A 6,486-nucleotide genomic window follows, 5' to 3' on the forward strand; every position below is an offset into this window, starting at 1 on the left:
ATCAGATTGTGACAGTGTTGCAATTCTGCCCCAGGAGTGCGAGTCACAGGATTAACTGAGGATAAACCTTAAGGCTGTGCTATCTTGAGCTCCTCAGGACTACTCATGGTTTTCCCCGCTTCTTCCTCCTGGTGGAAGGCACTTGCAGGGACTGAGGAGCAGGCCTGCCTTCTGCCTGTGCTGTGGGCGGAGAACTGTTTGTCTTCTTTAGGCTAAACAGGCAGATCATTCTGGATTCAGATAAGGAGATGTAAGTCTCTCAAAGCGGGACCAGCTCTGTTTGCTTTCTCTGCCCTTTTGTGAAAAAAAAAAAAAAAAAAAAAAAAAAAGCCAAGTTTCCAAGACGAAATGGCTTGCACCAGAAAGTTCTAATGGTTTCACCGCTTTGTTTGCCGGGATTACCATCTCTGCAGATAACCAAGTGTTTGCATCACTAATAGGCTTCTTTCAAGGGAAAAGACATTTCATAGGGTTGGAACAGGCTTTCAAGTGTTGTTTGTTCCATTTTTGGCAGGGCTTAACTTTTTTTTTTTTCCAGAGAGACAGATTTTCATGTAAGGGCCCGATTTGCCATATGGGTTAGGCCATAAATAAAAAGGTCTTTTGTAATTAACTGCTCACAGGGAATAAAAATAATTTGTTCCTTTGGGGATCTAGCCATACAGGTAAATACAATGCTCTCTTGCCCTTCCCCCCAGTCTACCTGGCCTCCACTTTGCTACAAGTAACACTAATGACACTTGCTTTGAATAAGAGAAAGGGCTTCCGGCTTCTGTGATTAGAGACATTCTTAGAAACCATCTGGGTTTGACTCTTAGATTTACTGTTGCTTGTGCAGCGGCACCCACCTTATCAGTAGATTAATATGGTGAGTGAAAGTTCATAACATGAAAGAAACAGTATCTTCCAGTACTGAGTGCTTACAAGGAGCCAAGAACTTTCCACATAGTATCTCATTTAATTCACAGAGCAACCTGATAGCTGAGATCATATTATCTCCTTTTTATAGCATCCCAGGCTAATTAAGCTACTCAAGGTCACATAAGAAAGCTCAGCTTTTACAGAGGCTGCTTAATAGCAAAGGTTAGGTCCCTAGCCACCAGTCTGTTCTGTTTCCATAACATATTCCACCATATTCTCTTTCTTCTTTCAATAAGCCATACATAATCTGTGTGATGCTTTTTTTTTTTAATTAAATTGATCTGTAATGACTTTAGCAATGGACATGCGATTCTGGTGGTAAAAGAACACAGAGAAGAAAAGCCCCTGCCATCCAGCAGTGTGTAATGTCACAAACAACCCAGTCAATAAACAGTTTAAGGAATGAACAGACCAAAGAAATACAGATGGCCAATAAACATACAGGAAAGAAAATGGCTGTCCTCACCAGTCATCAGAGAAATGCAAATTCAAACTACACAGAGATTCCATCTTACCTCAGTCAGACGTCAGTCAGCAAGAAAAGAAACAGTGCGTGCTGGCCTAAATGTGGATCAAGGGTGCCCTGGTGTGCTGTGGGAATGTAAGTGTAGTCCAACCTCTCAAAATTGATATGGAAGTTTCTCAAGAATCTATACGTAGATCTGCCATGTGACCCAAAGACTCCAAATCAGCATAACCACAGAGCTGACTCCACAGTTTATGTTTATTTTTATTGTTTATTGCAGCGCAATTCACAATAGCTAAGTTATGGCACCAACCTAGGTGTTCATCAGGAGAGAAATGGATAAGGAAAATGTGGTCTATATGCACAATCGAATTGGTTTCAGCCATAATGAAGACTGAAGTTATGTCATTTGTGGGAAAATAGATACAACTGGAGACAGAAAGCCACTCTCAGGCAGACAGTATATTTTCTCTTGTTTGCAGTTCCCCCATTGTATATAGTCACAGAAAATCATGCGTGTATATATTAAATGAAAGTGGGAGTGGAATTGTCTAGGGGAAAGTAGAGGATTAGGAAGGGAAGGGGCAAGAAAAGGGAAGGTGAGGGTAATAAGGCAGTATATGCCATACAGTACATGCCATACATACTGTATTAGGGTTAGGGTATACTGTATGCCATACAGTATATAGCCATAGAAAAACAAAAACAACCAGAAGCATAGAAGCACAGGGGACCAGCATAAGTACAGTCTGGAAGGTTGGGGACTGATGCTAAAATTGAAGTTTGAAGAATGTGTTGAGGGTAGTCAGGCAAAGAAGGGGGAGATGGTGTCCTCCAGCAGCCTCGGGCTTTTAAATTGCCATCTTTGTAAGCAGCACACAGGGGGGCTATGTGAAAAAGCTGCCCTGGGCAACATCGGTCATTACCAGCATATCCAGACCAGTAGCCAGGCTCTCCTGGGGTCCTGTCTTAGAAAGTTCTTGATCACCATACTAGTTCCAACGTTCACTGGTCTATTTTTGTGGCTTACTGATTGCAGCCTGCCAATTTGCCCTAACTACCGCTCACATTTGATACACTAGTGACTCTGCAAAAGGAACACCTAGCCCAATGTAGAGTAAAAAGGATTGCTGAGGCTGGAGAGATGCCCCAGGGATTAAGAATCCATACTGTCTTCCAGGGGATTCTAGTCCAGCTCCCCCACTCATTACAGGATGGCTCTCAAATGCGTCTCTCTGGCTCCAGAGGACCTGATACATTCATGTGAATATACTCATACACAGGTGTGCATATTTAAATTATTTTCAGAGACTGTAACCGGGCCATACACTGGAGAGGAAAATCAGACATGTATGTGAAATAATATGATACAAGCAAGCATATGTGCATGCATGCTTGCCTGGGGAGGCCCGAAGAGAGTGCTAGATCCCCCTGTAGCTGGAGTTCCAGGTAGTTGTGAATCACCTGATGTGGATGCTGGGGACCAAGCTTAGGTCCTTTTGAAGCCCAGTATATTATCTGAACTACTGAGCCATCTATCCAGCTTAACAGTGTGTTTCTAGGATGTGGATAAGAAAGAACCAAGGGCAGTGAGTGAAACGTCTGATTGCTGTGGTGAAATGTATTTGTGAGGTAGGGTCTCATGTAGCCCAAGCTGGCCTCGTACCCACTCTGTGGCTGAGAATAACCTTGAACTTTTAATCCTCCCACCTTCATCACAAGTGCTGGAACTATAAGCTTGTACCATATTAACCAGTTTCACGGGGTGCTTGGGAATGCAGCCAGGGCTTTGATGTGCTAGGCAAACACTTAACTGAGTAACAACCCAGCTTATTTTTGTAACTAAAGCATCAACAAAAAACCCTTATATTTTTCAAGTCTTCCTGAATATAATTAGCAATAAATATGTATGTTTACAGTGCATGATGTGATAGATAGATAGATAGATAGATAGATAGATAGATAGATAGATAGATAATTATCACAGAACCACTTTGTGAAGAGGCTATTAGGGTTTCACTAGCTTTTGTAGCATCAGAGAAGTCCAGGAGGGGTGGCTTAGCTCTACTCTAGCTGACCCACAATACCTGCCTTTGCATCTCGTCTCTGTCTCCATTCCTGAAGGGCCTCAGGAAACCATTGCCTAATTAAGACTGTTAGGGAGTGTTAGAAGATAAACACAAGCCCAATGTCTGGTATCAGACTAAGTTCACAAAGCACTAAGTACCATTATTTTAGGAGTATTTAAGAATGTCTTCCCACCAGAAGTTGGTGGTAGAACTCTATTGCTCAAGACACTATACACTTTGGTCGCAGGATATAAAGAAATCAAGTTGATGCCGTCATAGTATTGGAAGGTGCTACACAGGCTGCTGAGGAGTGGGGCTGGGGGAAACATCAGTGTTACCCAACTGTGAACTCGGTAAGCTATACAACTGGGGATGTGGCAAAATATGCTCATGGGGGCAATAGTGACTTGAACCAGAAATCAAAGACATTCTGATCGGCTGTAAAGCCTGCATTCTGATTGGCTGTAAAGCCTGCATTCTGATTGGATATAAAGCCTGCATTCTGATTGGATGTAAAGCCTGCTCTACAACAACAAACAGGCCTAGCACTGGGAATGTGGCTCAGTATCTGTAGTCAGGAAGCTCCTAGGCCACAGGGATGAACCTACTACCATTATTTTACTAATAGAAATATCAAACTGCCCTTTAATTCCTATCTCTTGTCTCATAGATTGGTGAAGCTCTCAGACTCACCAGGGAAGTTTTTTTGTGGGACAGACCGTGGTTAACACAGACATTAACCACTGTCCAAAGTGCAGAGAACCAGTACCTTGGCATGCTCCCAACCGCAAGCAAGCAGGGCATCTTTTAACACTTCTCCCCGCTCAACGCTCAAACAGAGACCGTTCACGAGGAGGAGACAATTTAAAAAGCCAGGCATTAGAGTGTACTGGAGCAAAACAACGCCTTCTAGGCATGACATGCCAAGACCAGCACTTTCCTGAGCTGATAGCATCTGTGGTCATCTGTACAGGACCTGTAAAAAACCACGATGGTTTAGCATGAAGGGGGTGGGGTGGATAGCTCATAAGGCCTCATCCCCAGCTGAAGAGCTATTGACATCTGATGTTTCTGGAAGAAAAGTCCGTTTTTCTTACATGGTAGGTCGACTCTGCTCCATTGGATGGCTCCACACCCGTGAGTGTATGGAGATTGGACTGGATGGGTTACTAAGAAAAAACAGGACCTGAAGTTGGGAGGGGGAGGGAGTGTAATACAGAATGAGCAGGAAGTGAATATAGCACTTCTGCTTGTATGGAATTCTCAAAGAATTAATAGAACATTTTTATTAATAAGCCGGTTAATATTAATTTATTAATTTAATATTAATTTATTAATTTAGCCACCTAGAATTGAACCTGGGTCCTTTGGAAGATTAGCCAGTCCTTATAACTGCTGAACTGTCCTCTTTTCTATAAAATACATTTTAAATTGACTTACAAAGTTAAAAAAAATTAATAGTGATAGCAGGATGTGGGATCCAGAATCCTGGTACTTAGGAGGCAGAAGCAGAAAAGTGTCCAGGGTGTGATAAGGCTGAGCTACATAACAAGACCAGTCACAAGAGTGATGGATGGATGGATGGATGGATGGAGAATGAATGCATGAATGCACGAATGAATAGTGAAAGATGACAGCGATGAAGATGGGGTTAGAGATGTGATTTAGGACACATATATCAGGATGTATTTAGGACATATCAGGGACCCTGAGTTAAGGCCTAGAGTTTTGAGACCAGAGCTAGAATTCACAGAAGAGAGGGCAGGCAGAGCTTGGTAGAAAGCAGGCTCTGGCTTGGGTAATGAGGAAGCGTGGTAGCAGTATTGACACTTGCCGTGACAAGAGGAACTGGTGTTTGGGGGAGGGTTCTAACACCAGATCAAAGTGGATGATTGTGCTCCCTATCTGTTGAGTTGGAGGTGTTCAACTGGAAATGATGCGTGAGAAATATGTGGGTCTGATACATAGAAAAGATCTCTGAAGAGATTGGGAGTCATTTAGAAAGGCACTGAACATTTGGAAGACATAGAGGGCCAAACACTCTAACATTTGGATGATGCTTCTTGGGAAGAACATAGTTCTTTTTCAAACTGGTATGCTTTAATTTTTTTTTCCTTAAAGCACTATGCTTATCATTTATTTACAGGTGTTAAGAGTGTGGCTCAGTGATGGAAAACTTGCTTTACTGTGCATGCAGCTCTGCATTTTGTTGATAACATTGACAAAATTACCAGTCTGGACTTGGTGGCTCATTCTTGTAATCCCAACACTTGGGAGGACTGAGGCAGAAAACTTAGCCACAAGTTCGAAGCCAACTTGGGCTGCATGGTTTTAGGCCAGCCAGGGAACTAAGTGAGACCTTATCTCAAAACAAAAAAAAAAAAAAAAAAGAAAGAAGAAAAAGAAAAGTCTTTCTTTGCAGATGAGGCAGACCTCTGCTTAAGAGTGGGTGGGGCTGAAAGTTTCTCAGCCTTTGGTGTGTGAGTTTAAGCAGTCTAGCTCCCAGATTTACATATCTCCTAACCCAGGGGACTCAATGAAGGTTTTGTTAGTGTTTGGGGCGGAACAGTTTCCCTGTGTGGGATAATCTCCGAGTATTATAACATCCCTGCATCCCACAGTGGTGCTCCCAGGCATACTGACATCACAGGCAAACCTGTTTCCAAATGCCTAGGGTTTCACTGAGGAGTTTGTGGATCTGCATTGAGAATGCTTATCTCTTGTTTCTCTTGGGAGAATTATCACCCACACCAAACTGCTTAGCAGAGTTTTCTATCTTATATATTCCCTGGGAAAAGTTCTGATATGTAAGGTAGTATCCCTTATCATCTTTCCAATATTTACCACCCAGGTAATGTTTCTGTGGTATCTGTAAATTATATCCAAGATTCACTTGCCCTTTATCACATGGTTTCTGGAGGGCACATAGGAGACCACTGACTCTGGTCTTTGCCAGTTACAGAAGTCTTCAGAGAAGGAGGAATATATATATATATATATATATATATATATATATATATATATATATAT

The sequence above is a fragment of the Mus pahari genome, chromosome 18 (assembly GCF_900095145.1).
Source record: "Mus pahari chromosome 18, PAHARI_EIJ_v1.1, whole genome shotgun sequence".
Lineage (NCBI taxonomy): Eukaryota > Metazoa > Chordata > Mammalia > Rodentia > Muridae > Mus > Mus pahari.